We start from the raw sequence: 25648 nt of genomic DNA on the forward strand, positions 1-25648 counted from the left end.
AAACTCCTCTAGCTTTCCTTCTAACACTCAAGAGGTTGTAAAGCTAAAATGGCATGTTTTTCTTATAGCTGGAGTGGAGACATGTGGCTGAATTTCTTCAACTCATATGCACCGGTGCAAAATCTGGGTGCACATGACTTGGAGAGATAGGGTCACCTTTCATGACCAAGGTGTATCTACTTTGTCTGAAGGAAGTCAGATAGATTTCCAGTGTCCAATCCCTAATGTCACAGTGGGTAGTACCAATAATGGTGTTTCTATTAGAACTTTCCCATGGTGTGGTTGGATGTTTGCCCTGGCTGCGTCATGTTTGGCTATGTAACATCCAGGTCTTGTTCTGTCTATTCTTAGAACCATGTAATACTCCATTTCTTTTTTTTTATTTTATTGAATTTTCTTTATTTGATCAGCCTATACAATTCTACATAAATTAAAAATATTTCATTTAGCACATTTTTTTAGATGTTATTTTTTTAAGTAATCTCTATACCCAACATGGGGCTCGAACTTAACAACCTTGAGATCAAGAGTCGCACGCTCTACTGACTGAGCCAGTTAGGCGCCCCCTTATTCAGCACATTTTTGTACTTTGACTTAGCCTAAATGCATAATACAGAATAAAAGTAGGAACACTACAACTGCTTTTTTCCCCACGTTTACTGATTAAGGATTATTAGAGTCCTATGTTTTTAATATGGAACTTCTACATCAGAGCCAACTTTTACTCTTCCTATGTTGCCTTTCCAGTTAGAGCTGAAGGTGTTACTTTTTATTTTAGTTCTTATGGTTTTTATTTTTCTTATTTTTTGAGTAGAGTTGACATACAATGTTACATTAGTTTCAGGTGTACCACATAGTGATTCAACATCTCTATATATTATACTATGCTTACTGCAAGTGTTGCTACCATCTATCATCATACAAGGCTATTACAGTATCATTGACTATATTCCCTATGCTGTACCTTTTATTCCTGTGGCTTATTCAGTCTGTAACTGGAAGCCTGTATCTCCCAGTTCCCTTCACCCATTTTGCCCATCCCTCCACCCCTCTCTCCTTTTGCAGCCATCAGTTTGTTCTATTTATAGGTCTGATTCTGCTTTTTGTTTCTTTGCTTATTCTTATTTTTTTGTTGTTGTTGTTTTTGAGATTCCAAATATGAGTGAAATCATGGTATTTGTCTTTCTCGGTCTGACTTATTTCACTTATCACAATACCCTCTAGGCCCATCCATGTTGTCACAAATGGCAAGATCTCATCCTTTTTTATAGCTGAGTAATATTCCATTGTATGTATACACTACACCTTCTTTTTCCATTCGTCAATCAATGGACACTTAGGTTGCTTCCATCTCTTGGCTATTGTAATACTGTAATAAACATAAGAGTGCATATATTATAGCATCCCATTTCTATTTAAACTGGCTAGAGGGGATTGTATTGTCTCTAATTAAGAAACCTGTGCAATACTACTCCCAAGTTTTTATTTCCAGCCAAGCACGTAACTTTAGATTCGTATTTCCAGATGACTACTTGATATCTATGCTTAGATATTCTGTGTTATTAGAATGACTTAGATATTCATTGTTACCATGTTAACAAATCAATTTTTGATATCCTCTCAGATTAGCTACTTCCCTAAGTTCCTTAACTCAGTAAATCACACCATAAATCTTGGGGTCTTTTTTGAGTCTTTTTTTATGATGAATTCATCTACAAATTCTGTTGGCTCAGTCTTTGCAGTGTATCCCTAATCTGACCACTTCTCATAGTTCCCACCCCTGACACTGGGGTTTAATATAACAGATTCCTAAATGATGTCCCTGCTTCTACCCTAGACCCACCACAGTCTGTTCTCACAATGATAAAGGGATCCTCTAAGTCCTCTTTAATCTGTATTGTGTTGCTTTTCTCATCATCGTTTCCCATGTGATATTGTTCACAAAGTCAATCATCTGACTCCCTAATTTGGTTGCTTTTAGATTACTGCTGAACTTAATGTAAGAGTAAAAAAATTCATAAGCATATTGCTTTCAAAAGAGGAGAGTTACATGAAGAATGATGATCTCAGTATGTCCTAACATCTTTGACTCATCTCAAAACTTCTATTTGTATTTAATGGAGAAACCATACTTTCAGATGCCCACACTCTGAACTTCAGAATCCTTTGACTTTCATTTCCTTTGTAGTGATCATTTCCTCTTCTAAACTTTTATTTATTTTTTCCTTGAAATGGTTCTCCTTTTTGTTCATTCGTTCCTCATTTACATTGCCATTATTCTACTACTGTACTTTATTGATCTATATAAAGAATATAAAATAATTTCATTACTATCTCTATGGCTTCAGGTTTTTCCTTCTCCAATTTTTCCAGCACAATGTCACATGGATGATATTTATCATTCTCGTACTACCAAAAAAAAAAATTTGTCTCCAAGCTCTAGTTTGGATGTCAAGCTCCTCCACTGTAACTGACCTGACCATCCATCCAGGCAGTCAGCCAGGCATCTATCTTAGGGGGGTGCCAGTCATTAAGAATAAGAAAATGATGAGCTGTATCTAGATAGCATCTATAAGCCAGGAAGTAGGTAATGAATGGCACCAACGCAGTACCATGAGACAGCTCAAAAGAGAGCAGGATCATCCTTTGGAGTGACCATTGAGGTCACACAGATGCTCTGGTTTGGGGATTTGAGGGTTATGAACCAAGGCAAGATGTGAGTTCATAGAATGGGACCTAGCCTATACTACTGTGGTTCAGGACTCTTGCTATGGAGATATCAGGAATTAGGTTAGACTGTGGGCTTCCTAGGCTAATCCATAAACTCTGTGAGGACAAGCGTCATGCAAGGATCTTGTGTAGTACCACCTTGTGTCCAGCCCGACTCCTTCCATAGTAGCTGACTGTAGAATGTATTAATAAATAAATTATTTATTTTTATTTTTTAAAAGATTTTATTTATTTGAGAGAGAGCGAGAAAGAGAGAGAGAGAGAAAGCATGAACATAGGGAGGGGCAGAAGGAGAGGGAGAGAATTCTCAAGCAGACTCCCCACTTAGCGTGAAGCCTGACGTGGGGCTCGATCCTAGGACCCGAGATCATGACCTGAGCCGAGATCAAGAGTTGGACATTCAACCAACTGAGCCATCCAGGTGCCCCTAAATAATTTAAAAGACAGAAAATGAATGTTTGTCTCGCTGGTTATAAAACCATGGTTCTCAACGGGGGGTGATTTTGTCCCCTAGAGGACATTTAGCAATGTCTGGAGACATTTGTGGTTGTCACGACTGGGGTGGGGTAGCTACTAGCATCTAGTGGGTGGAGGCCAGAGATGCTGGTAAGCATCCCACAATGCATAGGACAGCCCCCTCTACAAAGAATTATCTGACCCCAAATGTTCACAGTGCCAGAGAGGTTGAAAAACCATAGTTATAAAACATCACTTCAGCTATCTTTGTGTCTTTTATCTGGAAGTAAAGAAAAACATTTCTAATAGGTAGAAGAAAGCAATGACTTTGCCAACATTTTTACTCTAAGGAATTTGAAAAGTAACAAGATATCCCATTGGCTCTGGCGAATGGGCTCATTACACTAATGAAAATCCTGGCATTGTCCTTCTAAGTTCCAGAAGGAGAACTTGGCAGAAACCGAATATAATTGTGAAAAGACACAATGCCCTGGGAGAAACCTGCCTTAAGCACAGTCAACTACATAGAAACTTAGATCTTCAGGTTCTAACGGTGGCTAATTGAATCCATGAGAGGCTGCACGTGTAGGAGTCTCAAGTCTCCTAGTGCTTAAAATGCCACGTCTTCTAGAGTTGCCTTGAAAATGAAACTATAGAATTCTTTGAAGCCGGAAGTAATGCAGTGGGCTGACTTTATGAAATTGAAAAGTGGGCAAAAATGCTAATGTTTATTTTTTAGCTACCATGAAAGGCGAATATGTGGACTGCTACATTGCACCATGGTTCAGTAAGAGAGATGAATATTCTTCATGATGAAAACTCCTTTTTGCCCTCATGAAGGGGGCATTACCCATGGTGATGACTCAGTGTTCTTAAATATTCCGGCAATTGATGGAATACATTTCAGTGTAATATGCCCTCCTTTTAGGACTGTTTTCCAAGTTTTCTTTGTGTCAACTTACACCCCCAGAAATAAAACACATACCTTGGCTGAGATCACCTAGTCAAGGCAAAATAAAAAACAAAAAAACCAAAACCCCCAAGCACTTTTAAAAGGTCTGTTCGGGATACTAAAAGCAAGAGTTGTAGAGCAGATTGAACTCTTCAAAACCTACACATTTTTTAGACATAGATTTAAAAGTGCACCTTTGTTCCTGTCACACAAAAGAAAAGTAAACCTTTGTTTAATGGTTAACAATTTTTGGCAGCTACTACCTTTTCAACTACTCCAGGGCCAAGATGACTATCTGGAGAGGTGAATTACAGATCACTTAGGCAGGAGATTATGCCATGTTGACCCACTCTGAAGTTTGATTTTAAACAGTGATTATATTCTTATTGTGCAGGCTACATTTACTTGAGCCTTGTTATCTGGACTAAATGGTAATAGAGCAAGCAAATACATTTGTGCAAATGTTGAAAAAGAGCTCAGGGGCTGTAGGGAACCATATAACACAGCATGATGGTTCGGACTGAAGAAAAGTCTTGTAACAACCAAGAATTTACACTGAGATATTAATTAAAAAACTAGAACAGAACACACCAAATTGCTTATCTTTAAATCTACTTATTAATCTCTAGATGTTTGTATGACTCAACTGTGAACTAAAATGGAACTAATTCAAAATAAAGTCTTACCTGTTTCTAAATAAAGTAGAAGTTAAACTGGCATGGCAAAAAATTCCTTATATGGGTTTTATTCCAAAACAAAACCAAAATTTCATTTGCCTTAAGCCCCTAATGCAAAACACACACACACACACGCACACACACACTTCTTGATGGGACATCTTATTAATTCTCAATAGTTTTGAGAGCCTACTATGAATAGCCCTTGTTTGCAGCAGTGCCAGTTAAGAGAAGCATGTCCTTCTGTTAGTGGACAAATAAAGAGGTGGGGGCATGGGAAGGGGTTCTTTATAAAGAACTTTATAAAGCGCCAACCCAAGTATTCACTGCCAACCAAATCAGTCGGCTACACTGTTTAATAGTGGCAGTCATCTGTTAAGTGTTTTGATCTGTGGGTTAAATGATATGCCAATTCTGTACTCTTAATATCTGCCTTATAATCTCCAGTTGCTGCTGTGTAATAAAAATATAATTTGAAATAGCTAAGCTATAACTTGGGTAAAATCTGAACTAAGCTTAAACTCCTTCTGAAAATTGAGTGGAACCTCAATCATTTGGAGGTAGGACCTCAAATTTTTTAGCTTCCACCTCACATCATAAGCAAATTAAATTTAAACAAAGCAACTTTTAAAAAGACACATTTGAGGCAATTGGGGATATTTGAGCATAGGCTAAATATTAGAGGACATTAAGGAATTATCGTTAATGTTGTTACTTGTGATTACATTTTGTTTTATTTTTGAAGTTATTCAAGGGATTCATACTGAAATACTTAATAGTGAAATGAGATGAAGTATGAGATTTGCTTAAAAGGACTCCAGAAAAAACAAACCAGAAAATGGTGGTGGTACTAGATGAAACAAATTGGCAAAAAAATGTTGATCATCATTGAAGCTGGGTGAACAGTTTATGCAGATTTATTATATCATTCTCTCTACTTCTGTGCAAATTTTTAAAAATGCTAGAAAACAACAATAATGGGGGCGCCTGGGTGGCTCAGTCGGTTAAGCATCTGCCTTCGGCTCAGGTCCTGATCCCAGGGTCCTGGGATCGAGCCCCCCGTCAGGCTCCCTGCTCAGCAGGGAGTCTGCTTCTCCCACTCCCTCTGCCCCTCCCTGCCCCCCCCACTTGCCCGTGCTCTCTTTCTCTCAAATAAATAAATAAAATCTATATAAAAAAAAAGAAAACAGTATCAGATTACTTTCCAGGTAAAAAACAATGTAAAAAAACCCACCTAGGATAATTTAGAACATCAAAACTTAAAGGGATCACAGTGAGATATCAATGTACATGTGTCAGAATGGTTAAAAACTAAAGAAACAAATAATAAAAAAAAAACTAAAAAAACAAATTATTTGGTTTTTTTAGTTAAAAACTAAAAAAACAAATAATATCTAGCAATATCAAGTGTTGGCAAGGATGTAGAGCAATGGGAACTGATACATTGCTGGTGGAAATGCAAAATGGTCAGGTCTCCTTGAAAAGAGTGTAGCAGTTTCTTGTAAAGTTAAACAGAGAGGGACACCTGGGTGGCTCAGTCGTTAAGCGTCTGCCTTCGGCTCAGGTCATGATCCCAGAATCCTGGGATCGAGTCCCACATCGGGCTCCTTGCTCAGTGAGGAGCCTGCTTCTCCCTCTCCCTCTACTGCTCCCCCTGCTTGTGCTCTCTCTCTCTGACAAATAAATAAAAATATTAAAAAAAAAAAAGGTAAACATAGAATTATATGATGCAGCAGCCCTACTCCCAGATATTTACCCAAGAGAAATTATAATTTATATTCACTCTAAAATCTGTATGTGAACATTTATAGTGGCTTTATTCATAATTACCCAAAACTAGAAACAACCCAAACATCCTACAACTGGTAAATGAATGAACAGTGGTATTTTCATATAGTAAAATACTATTCAGGAATAAAGGGAACAAACTACTGGATACGTGTGCTGTCTTTGGCACAGTGGTAGGCACCTTTCTGAGTCTTATTTTTCTTTGCTTCTAAGTTGACCGTATCAAAGGAACATGTTTACACAAAAACATGTACATGGATGTTCATTGCAAAATTATTCCATAATAGCCAAAAGGTGCAAACAACTCAAATGTCCATCAACTAAGGAATAGATGGACAAGGGCGCCTGGGTGGCTCAGTCGGTTGAGCGACTGCCTTCGGCTCAGGTCATGATCCTGGAGTCCCAGGATCGAGTCCCGCATCGGGCTCCCTGCTCAGTGGGGAGTCTGCTTCTCCCTCTGACCCTCTTCCCTCTCGTGCTCTCTATCTCTCATTCTCTCTCTCTCTCAAATAAATAAATAAAATCTTTAAAAAAAAAAAAAAGGAATAGATGGACAAACTATGGTTTATCCATACAATGGAATATGATTCAGCTAAAGAGGAATGAAATGAATCATGCTACAATGTAGATGAACCTCAAAAACATTATGCTAAGTGAAAGGAGTTAATCACAAAAGACCACATATTGCATGATCCCGTTTATACAAAATGTCCAGAATAGGCAAATGCATAGAGATTTCGAGGGCTGGGGGGAGGAGGGAATGGCAAGTGACTGCTACTGGGTACAGAGTTTCTTACTGGGGTGATAAAAATGTTCTGGAATTAGATAGTGATGATGATTGCACAACTCTATAAATATACCAAAAACCACTGAATTATTCACTTTGAAATGATGAATTTTATTTTAAGAGCAGTAGTCTTTTGGCACTTTTTGCAAAAACATAAAATTGTTGGTTATCTTTTATGGGTACAAATCACAAAGTCCTGGTGAACTTTGGATCTGGATGCCTGGCATGTAGCAAGGATTCGATGTTAATATTTCCCAAATGCATGATTCTTTTGGATAAGAACCATCTCTGTTTAGTTTGAAGATGTTATCAAACTTCCTTTTCTCATTTATTCAGTCCTTTCATTAGAAGAATTTTACCTGAATGTTCCTCCAATTTGGACTGAGGAACCTCCATTAGAACTGAAAACTTTTCCTTAAAACTCTTTGCCAGTTGCACGCAACTCTCTGTGAATTCCTTCCAGCTAAATATTCCATCACTCTTCTGTTCATTAAAAGAAATGAATTCCAGCAGCTCGGCTTTGTAAACAACTTTGCAATAAAAAACAAGTGTTCACATTCAATGAATGAAAACCATTTTAGACAGGAAATGGGCTTCAGGTTCCAAATTCAGTGCCTGTGTTCCAAACAGAAATGTGATTAGGAAAATATTGAAATGGGAATCGGGAAGCTTTTTCTCTAGATAATTAATTGAAGACTTTTCTGCTCCTTCAAAGTTGAAAGAAATAGTGATCTCAACACTCTTAAGGAAGGATTCCTATATCAGATATTCAGGTGGAAATGAGAAGAATCAAATACTATCCTTTATTTGCTGGGATGAGAAAAGATTTTGAAACTGCTTCTGTCTGCTGAATACTGTTTCAGGTATCTGATGTGGGTGGGAGTAATAAACTTGGAATAAGAAAGCTTGGGTTCTAATCCCAGTTGTTTTGCTTTCCTGCTATGTGACCTTGGACTTGATGAAATGAGGGTAATACTGCCTAACTAGAAAAGTCACTGTGCAGTGTAATTGATAATAAGTAGAGGAAACCCAGTGCACAGGCGCTGATAACCCCAGATGTAATGAACCAAACTGAAATATTTATGGAGTTGTATTATGTGCAAACCACCGTGCTAGTGGAGATGACACCCTGAAGAACAAGCACTTAATATCCCTACCCTCACAGAGCTTACAGTCCGGTGAGGAACACTGCCAACTTCTTAGGCAATGGGAACACGACTTTTCTTTTGCTTGGTCTTCATTCGTCTGTATGAGTGAGTGTGGTGGTGTTCTATATGGTCATTTTCAAGGGCACGGCAAGGAAACAAGAATATTTTAAAATGAATATTGTCGTGATTGGGCAACCAAAGAGTTCAGACTAATAAAACTTATAAGTGATACTCTGAATATTCAGTGGGAAGGTAAGTGAGAAACTGGAACAAATCAAGAGTTTTGTGAACTAAGTATTTCACGCAGAAGGAATTGTCCCCCAGGTGGGGAACCAGAACCCATTAAGGAAAAGATAGTGCAATCCTGCCTTATCTTAGAGGTTTCCTTTGTAACTTTTGGACATGTTAATTTCATCAGCCCCCCCCCACCACTCCTGCTTTATGTAACTGTTAGATTGTAACTCAAGGACTTTCATAAATTTAACCACAAGTTTTAGAACCATTGAAGAATTATGTCAGCATCTTTCAGATTTTTTTTCTTTACAACGAGAAATCTGGAAATTCACTTTCCTCTTACAGCCAAGGAATTAGAGTGGGAAGTTTTGATCTAGATCAAAGTAGTACTGCTGGTCTTACTCAATTTTTATTAACCCAAGACTTTGAAGCATGAGGTTGACATTAGGTTGTTTCTGAAGCTCCTTGGTCCCTATTCTCCCACACATCTAGGTACTTACTTGATTCCTGTGCATTTCATGATTTTAAATGGAATTTCTCAATGTATATTTTAAATGATGGTGTTCGGCTCCACAGCCCAGGAAATGACTATGGATGTGATATTTCCTTTAAAATCTTGGAACATTTCAATAATTATACATTTAGTTGAGAATTCATGTTATTTCCAAATCAAAGAATATGCTGTTCAAATAATTTATTCAAATATTGAGCTGATCTTTCAAAGGGAATGATCCACATGATGGTTTCTAATATATACACCAAGAAAAGCCCCCGGGTATCTGGAAGTCAACAAAAAGAAACTGAATAAAGTCATTGCGTGCGCTGAAGAACTTTCTCAGCTCATGACTTGCACATTTGTAGAAAGATTGCAATTTGAAATACTGTTGATTCATATTATTGCTTACTTGAGGCAACGAAATATTTCTATATCCCAAGGCCCATATGATGGTACCACCCACTTCTTTTCTATTGGCAATTCCAAGTTTTTTAAATCAAAACCTCAGAGTGGAGTCCTAAAATTCCTTGGTGGTGAATATTTTTCAGTGAAGCCATATCTTACAACCACATCTGCTGAACCGTAAGGTTTGTCAGCCTGTGGTCACCCTCCAACTACCCTGTGGCCTACTTAATTTATGCCTGAAGGAATGCATGAATATAAAAATCAGAATATTCATAGCCCTAAGACTCAAATTATTCCATAGTCTGTTTACCGGTGTTTGGGTATGAAACTACTATTTTATTCTTTTCACAAGGTAAAAGCAAAGTGCTGGCAAGTTTCTTACCTGAAATACTGTTTGCTTAATATTTCAACTCCAATGTTACAGAGTAGTAGATTGAGACATGGATCCATGTATGTCTTATACCAATATGCGGTCTAATGAAATTGAAAACGTGAAAACGTCTTTTTGGTATTTTACTGAAATTGACTCTTTTACTTCAAATCAAATCTTGGAAGTATGACACCAGTTCAAAATTAAGTTTGTAGGGAACTAATAAGACATTAAGGAAACTGATAATATTGAAAGGGATTTTTCTCTTTTTATTCATCCCCCAGATGAGTGGCTGTATATTTTGCCTGTCTTGCATTGTGTTTGCATCTGTATAACTTCCAAATCTGCTAAAATTATAAAATATCATAAAACTAAGTTAGCAAAGAATTCCAAAATGTTTTCGTGCTACTTGAGAATAAATATATAGAAATGCCTTTACCGGGATTCCAGGTATAGAGAAAGGATTTCAAAAAATCAAGAAAAACCCAGAGGGTACAAGGAAAATAGAATTAATATCTCACTCCTAAAAGGGTTAGTTAAATGCTTTTTATATATATATTCTTACTCTCCTAGAGCAAAATTACTTGAAGTTCCCCTTTAGTTCATCCTCCTCTATTTAGCCACCATTATGTTCTAAAAGCTTATATTTCAAATGTATAATGTTTAAGAAGAACATTAAACAAAACACCAGGTCCGAGATGAATCAAAGGATGGAGAGAATGTTAGTGTTTTCCTTATTTCAACCTCCTGAAGTAGTTTAAGGTACAAGAACTTGGTTCTCCGCGGAGAACTGGCTCTCCACAGAGAACTGGCTCTCCAAATGCTTTAGATGTTTTAAAAAAAATAAGGATACCCAGCCCACCTTTGGAGATTCTGATTCAGTAGGTTTTGTTAGGATTCTGGGATTTAAAAAAAAATGAGGTTTGTAATGTACAGCTAAGTTTGAATTTCCCAAAGATGCTTGATCATTAAGCCTTACCAGGGAAACATTTCAAAATGCATGGGCTGGTGGAACCCAAGAATCGCTATCCCAAATTCCATGGGTGATTATTATGATACTAAAGCTTGGGAAATGCTGATCAAGAGACAAAATTGGAAGGCAGGTTTAAATAACTGGAAAGTTGGGTATTCATCCTTTCTGATGGCTGAGTAATATTCCAGCCATCAGAAAGGATGAATACCCAACTGTTACATCAACATGGATGGGACTGGAGGAGATGATGCTAAGTGAAATAAGTCAAGCAGAGAAAGTCAATTATCATATGGTTTCATTTATTCGTGGAACATAAGGAATAGCAGTGAGGACATTAGAAGAAGGAAGGGACAAATGAAGGGGGGGAAATCGGAGGGGGAAACATACCATGAGTGACTATGGACTCGGAGAAACAAACTGAGGGTTTTAGAGGGGAGGGGGGTGGGGGGATGGGTTAGCCCGGTGACGGGTATTAAGGAGGGCACATACAGTATGGAGCACTGGGTGTTATACGAAAACAATGAATCATGGAACACTACGTCAAAAACGAATGATGTACTGTATGGTGACTAACATAATAAAATAAAATTTAAAAAATGTTTAAAAGTAAAAAAATAAATAACTATGGAAAGTATGATACAAATGTAGATTTTGTTATCTTTCATTGTATTCACTGATGACATGTTTAGCATAACATTTCTAAAACAAGTGTTGGTCTTGACTGAAAATAATACTATATTCATCTTTCGAAGAATTTGGCTTTTCTGAGCTTATAGAGGTGGGAGGAGCCTATATAGGGAGCAGTATTAGAAAGAAGAGATACCTTCCCAACCAGCAAAATCATCAGGATCAACCCTAGGGCTCAGGGCACTGACATTTTATAGCCACTATTGCTCTATATGCAGACCATCTGTGTACAAAAGTGATTGTGTTCTCATGAGATCGTGACCCCACTTTCCAGGATAAAATCCTAAGATTTCAAGTCATCCCTCTAAGATAGGGTATCCCAAAGTGTTAGTTCTATCTGAGGATCATAGTACTGTGAAAGAGGTAATTCCATGAAAAATGAGCTGTGTGGACAAGCAATTTGGGGAAACATGGGATTTTATATTCATCTCCTGGAGATCCTAGCACATATTAGCATATTTAAAGCTCTGATAAATCCTGCATGCCTGGTTACCATTGCTTAATCCACATTTTTCAAATTAACACAGAATTCTTTTTTTTTTTTTAATAGGAGTACCTATTCACACTGGACAATCTGCTTCTTGGAGAAATCTTGAGGAACATTGTTTTAAGGTACTAATACGGTACTGGCATCTAGAATTATTTATGGGATTTAATACTGATGACAAGGAATAGGCATTTACTCTGTCCTAAGAAGATGAAATTAAACAGAAAATTAGGTACACTGGAAAAAACATTAGTAGCTGATGGAAATGACCACATGGAACAAAGAAAAGAGATTTTCTGTTTTATATGTCTGTTTATATTGCGGGATTTAGGGAATCAAACAAGTTACGGAACTCTAATTTCTAAGTTGAGCAAGAGGCACACGTTAAATACTACTGGTTACTCTTTGCTCTGTTGGTTGCTGTGGACGCTACCAAAGGATATGGGATACAGAGCTTATAACAGAGTTGTGATATTAATAGTGAATGTTTATTGAGTTCCTGACATGTGCTAGAGTCCAGTCTAATGCTTTACATCTATCATCTTGCTTAATCCCCACAATAGCCATGTAAGTACTGATATTATGCCCATGTTTTCTGGATTAGGAACTTTTCTAAGTCACACTGATAATTAGTAGTGAAGCTGGTATGTACGGCCTGAAGCTTTCACTCCAGAAATTCCAAGTGTGACCATTATGCTACAAGGCCGCCAGACTGCACCCATGGGTTGTTGCTTACTAGGCATACAGAAGGAAAGATTACTGGGCTTGGGGGGCTCATCTAAAAACTCCCCATTTTCTGAGGCCTTACTCTAAAATCTCAGCTTTGTTCAACTTAAAATATATTTTTTAAATGTATATTTATATTTTAATCTATTTTAAAATATATAAATATGTATGTATGTATGCAGCAATACATACAATCAGTATATATGCGTGTATCCCATATGTTTGCTTGAATGAACATTCCTACCTCTTCAAGGAAGCTCCTACCCCTTGCTTTTGTAGGAACTCTGTGTTTTGAAAAAAAAAGCTTGGCCAAGTTCATTTTTACCCTCCGACTGCAGTGACAGGCTACATGTGAAATTTCAGTCTCGTTGGGACTCTATACATGGGCAGATTTCATAGTCTGTCATTATTTCCCAGCAACATGGAATTAACAGCCTTTCCTTGTGTTTGTTGGCAATTTTTGGTTCCTCAGTCCTACTGAGATACTATAAGCATGAAGCAACCCTGCTGGGTTACGAGGAGTTTTAGTCTAGCATACTAGATATGATTTCAGGCAAATCCCACTTGTTCTTTTTCTCTTGGTTAAGTTTGCTCTTCTCCCATCCCTGTGGGCTTCTATCTTTGAATATTTATTTACGCTTCTCTTGTTTTAGAATGCAGGCTTTCTTGTATCATGGGATCCTTTCAAAATATGAAGTCGACCGTGGAGATGACAAAACACTCTTATTGAATTATCTTTTCTTCTGTTGCCTTATTCCCTGCAGCTTCTTGGTGGGGGGCTAGGGCAAGGCTTGCTACTGACTGGGTGCCAAGCTGTTCACCGTATCACGTGTGTTGACCGTACACATGGTGAGCGCTCCTGTGCAGGACCAGGGGTGTCCTTGAATAAGCCCCTTCGCTTCCAAATTCCTTCCAGGATGACTTGCCTATTTCCTGTCCTGCTGATCGCACCCTTGGAAGGGATTTGAAGTCTGGAGTGTCTTTGATGTTTTCTTCTGGCCATGCCAAAGCCTCCCCAGGAGACAACAGGCTCTCTCAAGCCTGTGCAAATGGGTTTTTAAGTCAGTGTGTCTGCCAAGCTGTTGTGTTTCTTTGCTCTCTCTTTGATGTCCATCTAGCATGGTGCCTTGTGTGCCTCACCCAATGCCTGGCATGTAGCAAACTCTCATTACCATTGCCTTGGTATGGAAACTTGCATGGAAAATATTTCTGGAACTCCCTCCTACCCATCCCAAGTTTATTTCCTTCTTCCTGTTCCGTCGCCTTCCCTCTCCCCTCTACCGTACAGACATTTGCCAGATGTTAAAGAAATTCAGTAAATTGAAATAAAACAAAACAAAACAAACAAGTAAAACCAAGAAGAGATAAGAATGCAGTTTCTTTAAATAACAGACTGCAGGGTTGGAATAAATGGAAGTGTCACTTTACTCATATACTGAGAATTTACGGTTTCAAGCCTTCGGGTCTCTTGACCAGGCTTTGGACTCATCTAGTGAGCCCAGTTTAAATGTATTCTGCTCTTATTCTTTCTGAGGTGTGAGAAGAGTATTTATGGAGGGCCTGATCCCAAAATGAGGTGTTAACAAATCAGACAATCCCTTTCACCACCTATCGACACATACCTAGAGGTCGACTGGCAACTTTCACCACATTCATTTTATTTTATGCTTGCTAGTTGGGTTCCAAATGAATTTTTTTTTCCATGAAGAAATGAGTGAAATAAAACACAAGGGGTGCAACTTTAAGGATGCTATGTTAAATTTAGAATTTGGATAGAGCACCAATGTCCTTAAAAATATACGGGCATATACTTCAATTCCTAGACGCTTAGACATCGGAATGTTGCAGTGTGGCTCCCCGGGAGGGAGTACAAGGGAGGATGTTGAGGTGTGGACACGCTAAGGGATTTGAGTCCGAGGTCATCACTGAGTCATGTTTTCTCTCAAGACTCTAAGCATTCTTTTCTCTTTCCTCCTGACTGGTGACTCCAGTTCTGCTTCTTCTGGGAGTCTCTGACATTCTTCTTCCTTTTCTACTTGAATTGTTCTACCTGGTGCGTGCCATTCTTGCGTATTTGGTGTTTCCTTCCAACAATTCCAGCAGATGCTTTTCCTCTTTCCTTTCCACTTTGAGTTTCCACCAAGTGGAAACTCAAAGTGGAAGTGCCTACTTCTGCTTCAGTCTCTGCTGATTTGTTCGTCTTGGTTGATATCTACAACGAATGACTTGCCAATGGTAGATTATTAAACCTCGCCTAGTTTGGGCAGACTTTAGCCCGAGCAGTATTTCCCAGGGGGCTGGTCAGGCTCTATGGGGCCATAAGATTGGTGGCATCACGTCACTTTGAATGATGATAAATAATGCAAAGGGAGGGGCAGTGTTTAGGTGAATACAGGCAGAAATATTACTTCTGTTTGCTCTTCATTAACTATGGAATGGCGAGACGCAGAGGCACAGATAATGCAGGTACCTAAACACGATATTTGCATGAGCCTTCAGGGTGCTTTCCTGGCAATGCAATTTAAATGTGAGCCTTTTGATGTTCCAGACATTCACATCTTACACACCAGGGGTGTTTAAACACTGGACTGAGGCACAGGGCAAGTTGTCCAGATTACTTTTGAAATCCTGCCTTCGAACCTCATTTGCTGAAGTTGGGCTGCAGCCCATTCTCTACTGCTTCTTGTAGCCTCCGCTGTTCTGCCTGAAGATATGTGTTTTCGCAGTTCAACCTGCCTTTCAAGTGCAAGAGAGATCATCATTAGAAGTGTCAGCTCAGCATTTCTGCCACTCTGTGCTTCCTCCTTCTGGGGAGAGCATAGCTCAGAACGTCTTGCCAAAGAAATGTTCAACACACGGAGTGTGGTCTCTGGCAATGATCCTCTTTCATGATTATGGTCAAATATGTTTTCAGAGGAGATAAATACATCAATATATGAATAAATACAGCAATATACAAATATCAAATATATAAATTTCTTAAAAATTTATATTTATAGGGGCACCTGGTTGGCTCAGTTGGTTAAAGCGTCTGCCTTCGGCTCAGGTCATGATCCCAGAGTCCAGGAATTGAGCCCGGTGTCAGGGCTCCCTGCTCGGTGGGGAGTCTGCTTCTCCCTCTGCCTGCTCTTGCACTCTCTCTCTCTCCCTTTCAAATAAATAAATAAAAATCTTTTAAAAAATTATATTTATTTATGTATTAATTTGTTTACTTAAAAGAAAACCTACTTCTTGCTAGAGTGAAAGAAGGATTTGCCTATGATAAAAATCATGGAAAATAAGGAGTTAAGGAAACCATAGGACCAAATGTCTAAACAACAAAAAGTGTTGCTCTAAATATACAATTTTTTGAGTTCTTCATAAGTATTTGTGGAAATTTTATAATATGCCTTACACCGTCTTAGGTGTGCTGGTGTCTAAAAAATAAATACAAGAGATTATCTTTGCAGACAAGGGCTTTACTATTTTAAAAACAGAAACTTTGCATTGGGCACCCAGATGGCATTCAAAAAAAAGTTGAATGAAAGAATATGCATTCAAATTATGTTGGTCATAAGAAATGGAGAAAGAAATGCTTTACTTTCACTTAATGCCAAAACCAACCTAAATTTAGAAATGTTTGCTCACGAAAAATAGTTCAGGGCTTCCTTAGCAATATGTCCCACTCAGCAAAACTTCTAGTGATTTACCATCCTGTCTTTGCCTAGAATACACTAATAGCAAATAGAGACTGAGAGAAGGGAAAAGAGAATTAGGCAAACAGGAGGGCCATGATTCATTTTAGAAAAGTATTTCCCTTCGTCCATGCCTAAAGTTGATTATAAATTATTAGATTAAATTGTAGTCTCTCTCTTTTAAAAAAATATTTTATTTATTTAAGATTTATTTATTTGACAGGGAGAGACACAGCGAGAGAGGCAACACAAGCAGGGGGGTAGTGGGAGAGGGAGAAGCAGGCTTCCCGCGGATCAGGGAGCTGGTCGTGGGGCTCGATCCCAGGACCCTGGGATCATGACCTGAGCCGAAGGCAGACGCTTAACGACCGAGCCACCCAGGCGCCCTGTAGTCTCTTCTGAACCCCCAATGGGACCATTCAGAGGATGGTCAGAAGACAAACTGGAATGCCAACCAAGCCTGCCTTACATGTACTTGAGACCACTGAGATTAAATTCTACCACACCCTGAATGCTTCAGCCGACTATCAGATGTAACTGTAAACATTCAAGGTTCTTAGACATGAATGTGCTAAGCTTAAACATTGTTTTCTATACAAAGACTTTTAGATTGTATTACATTATGTATTACGGTACAACAGACAGCTCCTCCTATACCCACAAACATTTGCTGATTCTTTTGCTGTCTCCCTTCTCCTGGGCCTCTTAATACTCAGCTGCTGCCCAGGACTCTGTCTAGCTGTTTCATAAAGAATCTGTGGTTGATAACAGAAAGGACTGTTTTTCCTTTTGGCTTGGGCAATTTGAATGGCTGTGTTAAGCAGCCCATGACACTAACCCAGGAAATGTTGGAAGGTGATGACACAAAGGACTCAGTCTGAAGACCGATTGTCTGCTCTTGCATCAGATTGTCCCCGGTTTTGCTTGACATGTAAGAATGGGATAGAAGATTACAGTCATTGGAATTGTGTCCATTTGCATAACAGCCTTGTTTACATAGCATGTGGATTGGACATATTGTGCGCTCAAGGGTGAATGGATCTCAAGTGTGAGGTTTAACGGAACATAATGCATTTGGATGGGTTCCCCTATTCTCGCTACCAGAAGCCTGACCCTGCTGTCCTGTGTGGATGTAAAGGCACCCCATTAGCCATGGTTTTGAAAAGTGGTATTTTCTGCTGCTTGTATAGAAACTGAAAATAGAAAGCCAGAAAGAAATTTGAGATTGCAGGTAAACCCTCAGCTCCAGAAACCCTTTGTTATAAACAAGAAGGGACATGTGCTCATTATTTTCATGTAGCTAAGAAATAGAAGTTCAACTTAAGTTTAAATGTAATTTAAACTAAATTCCTATGACAACTCTTAACAGGTTAATTAAATTTGCCCAGGTGCTTAAATGCACTACTGGGCATATTTTCTGTAGTTTTGTTCATCACACTCCAGAAAAACAACAATTATAGAAGTACATTTGGGGGAGGGGGTCACTAACATCTCTTTCAATATTTAATGGGTGCTAGACTAGTGCTTCTCAAATGAATTCTAAATAAAATTTAGTGAATCAAATTCAATAATATATTAAAAGGGATAACACATCATGATCATGTGGAGTTAATCCCAGGAATGCAGGTTGGCATAAAATATGAATATCAACCAATGTAATTCACTATATTAGCAAACTAGAAAAAGAAAGAGAAAGCTATGTGATAATATACACAGAAAAAGCATTTGTCAAAATCCAACATCCATTCCTGACAAAACCTCTCAGCAAATAGGAATAGGAGAGAACTTCCTCAACCTGATAAAGGGCATCTATGAAGAACCCACAGCTAACATCATACTTCTGATGAAAGACTGAAAGCCTTCTGTCTAAAATCAGAAGCAAGATCGGGATGTCTATTTCATCACCTCTATTTAACATTGTACTGGAGATTCTAGCCAGAGAAGTTAGTTAAGGAAAAAGAAATAAAGATTGGAAAGAAAAAAGAAAAACTGTCTATATTCACAGATGACATCATGGCCCCTGTAGAAAATCTGGGATAAATTGGATAAAATATCCAAAAGAAACATGCAGTTAAAACTATAAAACATTCCTGAGAGAAGTTAAATAGTTACCCGCATAAATAAACAGATATGCACTATTCAGGTGTCAGAAGACTCAATCAATATTGTTAAGATGTCATTTCCCCCCAAGTTGGCTAATAGATTCAATGCAATCCTAATCAGAATCACAGCAAGATTCTTTATAGATGACAAACTGATTCTAAACGTCACGTGGAAATGCAAAGAACCTAGAATAATCCCAACAGCATTTAAAAAGTAGAACAAAGGTAGGCTAACACTACCTTATGTCAAAAATTATTATTAAGCTGCTATAATCAAGCCAGTGGGATATTGAACATAAAGATAAACAAATAGGGGCACCTGGATAGCTCAGTAGGTTAACCACCCGACTCTTGATTTCGGCTCAGGTCATGATCTCAGGATCCTGGGATCGAGCCCCATGTTGGGCTCCACACTCAGCGGGGAGTCTGCTTGAGGATTCTCTCTCTCCCTCTCCCTTTGTCCCTCCCCCTGCTTGCTCTCTCTCTCTCTCTCTCTCTCAGATAAATAAATAAATCTTTTAAAAAAAAGATAGACAAATATATCAGTGGAATAGAATAGGGAATCCAGCAATAGGCCCACATATATATGGACAGTTGAATTTTAACATAGGTGCAAAAAACAGAGAAATCATAGTCTTCTCAAAAAATGGAGCTGGAACAATTGGATGTCCATACATAATCAAAAAAAGCAAAAGAAAAATGAAACTTTGATCTCTGTCTCACACCACATATACAATATATATGATCTGTGATCAAAATGTAAAGCCTAAAACTTCTGTAAGAAAACAAAAGAGAAACTTTTCATCTTGAATTAGGCAGACTGCTTAGATACAACACCAAAATATGATCTATCAAAGAACACATTGATAATACATACTCTTTTTTTATTAGTTTCAGAGGTAGAATTTAGTGATTCATCAGTTGCGTATAACACCCAGTGCTCATTATATCATGTGCCCCCCTTAATGCCCATCACCCAGTTACCCCATCCTCTCACCCCCCCTCCCCTCCAGCAACCCTCAGTTTGTTCCCTAGAGTTCAGCGTCTCTTACGGTTTGCCTCCCTCTCAGTTTTCATCTTACTTTATTTTTCCTTCCCTCCACCTATGTTCATCTGTTTTGTTTTTCAAATTCCACATATGAGTGAAATCATATGGTATTTGTCTTTCTCTGCCTGACTTATTTCGCTTAGCATAATACCCTCTAGTTCCATCCACATCGTTGCAAATGACAAGATTTCATTCTTTTTGATGGCTGAGTAATATTCCGTTATTCTTTATCCATTCATCTGTCAGTGGACATCTGGGCTCTTTCTGTAGTTTGGCTATTGTGGACATTGCTGTGATAAACTTTGGGGTGCGTGTGCCCCTTCAAATCACTATGTTTATATCCTTTGGATAAATACCTTGTAGTGCAGTTGCTGGGTCATAGGGTAGCTCTATTTTTAACTTTTTGAGGAACTTCCATACTGTTTTCCACGGTGGCTGCACCAGTTTGCATTCCCACCAACAGCGTAAGAGGGTTCCACTTTTTCTGCATCCTCACCAACATCTGTTGTTTCCTGAGTGGTTAATTTTAGCCATTCTGACCCATGTGAGGCGGTATCTCATTGTGGTTCTGATTTGTATTTCCCTGATACCGAGTGATGTTGAACATCTTTTCATGTGTCTTGTTGGCCATTTGTATGTCTTCTTTGGAGAAATGTCTGTTCATGTCCTCTGCCCACTGCTAGGCTGGATTTTTTGGTTTGGGGGGATAAAACAGACTTCATCAAATTAAAAATAAATTGGTTCTTTGAAAGTCACAGTTAAGGAATCAAAAGACAAGCACAGACTACGATAAAATATTTGCAAATCATATATCTGATAAAGGACTTGTATCCAGAATGTATAAACAACTCTTAGAACTTAATCATGAGAAAACTAGCCACCCATTAAGAAATTGGCAAAATTCTTGATACATACAATGCTCTTCTCCATGTCTCACTTCACAGACCCAGGATCCTTCCATCATGTCGGATTACATGAAGGATCCATACAGTGGGAATTTTATGAGCCAGGCCTAGTGGTGTGTGGCGTACACATCACTCCTGCCCACATGTCACTGGCCATAATTCAGTCATGTAGTCATACAGAACTACCCAACAAAAGAGGAAGGTGGGCTTGGTAAACAGCTAGCTAATCTCTTCCACGTTTTGCATCATTAGAATTGGTGACTATCAGTAGATGCTTGCAGGTGGTTTTATGGCAAATAAGAATGTTATATAGCAAACCCCAAATGTATAAAATCTTTACCACAATACCATTGGTTTGACCTAATTTAACTCCTTTTTCCCTCCCCTTTTTTCCTCATGACTTCATAGGGGTAAAGAAAGACTCTGTCTGGTTGGGTAGAGTTATAGAGATAGCTCTTTTTTATGCATAAACATGAGAATATTTGCATAGTGGGGGGGGTTGAAAAAAAATGTTATTTTTGCCCTGGCCCAACAGTTCCCTTCAGGAAGAGAGATGATAAACGACTTAAGCTGTAGCAGGTGATATCCCAACGACATGGTATGTAAAGGGAGTTGTTAACAAAGATCGAGGAAGCGTAGGAAATATTGGATGCAGAGTAGAGATCAAAGAAATGAGGCAAGACTGGGAATGTGAGAGGTGTGGCAAGAGGTTGGAGCCTATGGAAAAAGAGTTTATAGGAGATTCTGAAATGGGAGTGTGAACAGAAGCTTTTAAGGAGAAAGATGCTAAAGATTCAGTTTTACATCATTTGTACGCTACAAGGTAAATGCCATCCTGTGCCTTCAATCTCCAACAAAAAACTGCTACACACAGAACCTGTGTCATTGGTACCTCGAGCGACATCTAGCATAAGGCCCTAACAGCCATGTCAATTCAGGACCTGTGAGAAGTAGATACACAGATGGAGAAAGCACTAATGACCGATAAGGGGGAGAGAGAGCAGGAGTAGGCAGGAAGGGCCCTTACTCCATTATTCAGCTCTAATGCCTGTGGGGGGGAAAGAAGGAAGGAAGATTGGGACAGACGCCTCCTAGACTGTGGTGCAGCTCTAGGACCACTGTGGCCTGGCTGGTGGGGAGCCTCTGAGCAAAGTTTGCCCATTAGAGCATCAGACAGGGGCCCGGATCAAGTCCCCTTCCATGCTCAGTCCTTGGCTGGGAGTAACCTTGAGGCGGCGTAGCATGGCATACACGCCAGGGCGGATCTGTAAATACAGCAGCTGGCCACCGCCTGCTGACCGTAGTCCTAGCTGGAAATTTGCCCGAAGAGAGATCTGAGTGGTGCAACCCCATGGCCACCGAAAAGGATAAGCTCAGAAGGGTGAAGTGATCCGAACACTGAACTAATTCATCAGAAGCAGGGATTGGAGTCAGAAAGAAGTAGAACTCCAAGTGCCACCAACCCCTAGGCATCCTTGGAGGATCTCTACAGCAGCTGGGAGGCAGATACCAACTGATTTCATGAGAATCAAGAGGGAAAGCACGGCAGGCTGACATCTGGGTTGCACCCTGATTCTTCTTGTAGAATAGAATGGGAAAAGTTCAGCCAGTTTCCCTCTCATCCCTCATCTGTGCACACTGTTCATCAGGGCCAAAAGTAGATGGGAAGGTTCTCAACAAACACTTCCTCTGAAATGGCCAATTGTGAAGGAGAGATAAGAGAGGTGTCTAGGTGTTTTTAAAGTTTTTAACATGTAATCTATGAGTGTAAGTACAGTTGACCATTGAACAACACAGGTTTGAACTGCGTGGATCCAGTTATACACGGATTGTTTTTTTCAAGAAACACAGAACAGTATTGTAAATGTATTTCCCTTATGATTTTCTTAATAACTTTTTCTTTTCTCTAGCTTACTTTACTATAAGAATACAATATGTAATACATAGAACATACAAAGTGAGTGTTAATCGACTGTTTGTTATTGGTAAGGCTTCTGGTCAACAGTAGTCTATTAGTAGCTAATGTCTTGGGGAATCAAAAGTTATATACAGATTTTTGACCGCACCAGGGGTTCGGTACCCCTAACCCTCGTGTTGTTCAGTGGTCGACTGTATCTCCTTTTCAGAGGTCTTTGCTTCACACCAGATGCATTTAGCCGTGCTCCCTAATTCTGGGCATAGCTGAATGTGGACAAAGGTGGCAAATTCAGGTATAGCTTTTTTGAAAGTTGCTACCAGAATATCAGCTGCTGGTGACTTTTCACGTAAAGTGGGCATTCCATTATCTTGGAGAATTCAGTGTTCATAATGATAAAAGAAAAGCTACTTTCTAAATTCCTTTCTGGACATAATATCACACTTTCACCCATACTGTAAATGTCCTTCTTCCCCTCATAGCAAATCACTAAGTTCATGTGCATCTTGGACTTGACATATATCTTAGGGAGGGTTGGTTTCCTTTAATTGAATTTGGTTTAGAATATACTGTGTTTATATCAATATCCTGATTACTGTGGAGATATTAAACTTTTAAAACATTTAAGGTTTTATTGTGGTTTCAGAATTTTTTTCTTCCATTTAGATACTGTGAGCATTTCCAGGGATGATCTCAGTTCTGGGCACAGGAAGGATGGTCATGTGTTCCAATATCAAACCCAGATGGGTGCAATTTGCAACACCCTTGACAGGTTTCCCTGCTCTAGGCTAACCAACTCATCGTAATTTCCCAGGACTTTTCTGGGCACTGAAAGTCCCATGTCTTGGGAACCTCCCCAGTTCTGGGTAAATGGGACAGTTGGTCACCCTACCCTGCTGTTATCCTCAAACAAAAGAAGAAAGTTCTATCAGCAGGGTGGCCATTCTTAGCTGGCAAATTACATTCCTGTTTGCTTTCCAAGATGGTGAAAAAGCAGGACCCTGACGTCTTTGATTTCTGTCACATTATTTCAAACATTTAAGAGTTAGAATGGTATAGGATATCTAGTGGATTTACCTGTAGTTATTGATTTATCAGAATACATTATGCATAAAATTAAATACTGAACACATTAAAAAATACTGCCTATTTCCAAAAGCAATGAAGAGATGGAAACAATTGCATTTTCAACAATCTACATATATATTATTGTTTGTCTTCTCTCTTGAATTTGCTTTTATTCAGCTTCTAACTCCCTGGAGCTGCCTAAATGAAGAAATCAGATTAACAGTAAACTGAAACATGCGTGAAACTCTTTTTCTTTTTTAACTTAAGTTTGTGTGGGTGCATGTGTATACACACACACATATATGTATTGATAGATATATACATATGTATGTATATATTTCAAGGCACATCTTGCAAATCAATAAATCATAAGGGAGAAAAAAGTAAAAAGTGGTGGCTTATTCCTCAAAGCAAATTCAGTCCAACTGAATTACTATTTTCAGTTCACAGTGTGACAAAGCCAGTTGGGAATTTCCAGATGCAGAAGAGGTAAAAAATGCCAACTTTATTAAAATGTAAGCCAAAGCAAAATCACAGTCTGAAATGGAAATGGGATTGAGGAAAAGGCTGATTTTGTTTGGCATGCACTGTAAAATTCTAATTTCATGTAGGTTTAAAAAAAATGAAATACCCACCCTTATAGAGCCGTAGAGGGAAAGACAAGCCCACACTAAGCTGATTGTCCGTGGTTCTTAAATTTTTTATGTTAATAATAATTTAAATTGTTGATAACATTTTGGGGCTCAATTGATAATGGCATTGGAAGATTTCATGAACCAAAACAAATTATTTTAGTAGAGATCGTCAAAAAAGAGATACGATTTGGTCTTGGGAGACCAAATTGGACCTACAAGATATCTATACATATCCTACATGTGAAATCATAGAGGAGCCACATTTTTAGAAAAGATGGGAGGTATGAGTACAACCTTTTCCTAAACCAAAGAAAGCCAGTTTTTTTTTTTTTCAGGGCTTTAGGTATGATTTCTCTTAGAAGGATAACCCACATATCTGTTCATAACCTATAGATGAAGGCATAGGGCTGCATTTTCACAAAGATTGGAGGTACTCGTAATTAAGGAGTTCTCTGTGACTTCGGGTGTGACTTCCCTTAGAATGATGACCTAAATAGTGTGCATGCCAATGGCCTGAGACAGCCTATAATCTGTAGGATTTAAAGTACTTTGATACATAGTAAAAAGATCATGAATTTTAGAGTCAGGTAGACCTGGATTTAAATCCCAGCACAACGTAGACATATACAAAATATATTAAAGATAGATAATTGAGTGTGGAATAGCCCCTGGATCATAGAACTAGTAAGGAGCAAAATAGCATTTTTTTTAAAGATTTTATTTATTTATTTATTTATTTATTTATTTATTTATTTATTTGAAAGAGCGCGCGTGTGGGAGAGCATGAGCAGGGGAGAGGGGCAGAGGGAGAAAGAGAAGCAGACTCCTCGATGTGGGGCTCAACCCAGGACCCTGGGATCGCGACCTGAGCCAAAGGCAGCCGCTTACCCAACTGAGCCACCCAGGCACCCCGCAAAAGAGCATTTGAATATAGGACATCTTTACTTCAAAATACATTATATAAAAACTAAAAATTTCCGACCTGCAAAAAAACCTACCATACACAAAGTTGAGAAACACATGACAAATACAGCAGGTAAAGAGCTGATTTTATTAAGATATAAAGAGTTTTTACAAATGAATATCCAGAAGACATATATGGGCAAGTCACAGAAAAAAACAATGAACAGCTTGTAAGCAAATGAAGTTCCCGCTTCAGCCATGTTTAAGTAAATATATATTAAAACAACAAAATATTAAGGATTAAAACCATGCCATGTGTTAGGAGAAATGTAGGGAAACAAGGATTCTCAGATTAGACATGTCAACTGGCAATCCCCTTTGGTATCACTTAAATGAACGATAAAGAGTGTGAGACATGATAGTCTGATATTTTGCAAATAAGAGAATACATGGAGCACAATGGCTTAAATAAGTCCATGTTT

The 25648-nt window shown here is 38.6% G+C and overlaps 1 protein-coding gene across 3 annotated transcripts in view; it reads left to right on the plus strand.

Moving 5' to 3' along the window:
- MID1 (midline 1) overlaps positions 1 to 25648 on the plus strand; it is a 591209-nt gene that overhangs the window by 176307 nt on the left and 389254 nt on the right. For all 3 annotated transcript variants that reach the window (XM_025857736.2, XM_073902107.1, XM_073902106.1), the window contains one exon: positions 12254 to 12315. The gene's annotated coding sequence lies outside the window, so the exon portion shown is untranslated. The remainder of the gene's footprint in view (positions 1 to 12253; positions 12316 to 25648) is intronic.

Source organism: Callorhinus ursinus, unplaced genomic scaffold, assembly GCF_003265705.2.
Source record: "Callorhinus ursinus isolate GAN/ISIS: 27379988/994484 unplaced genomic scaffold, GSC_fseal_2.0 scaffold16, whole genome shotgun sequence".
Taxonomy (NCBI): Eukaryota; Metazoa; Chordata; class Mammalia; order Carnivora; family Otariidae; genus Callorhinus; species Callorhinus ursinus.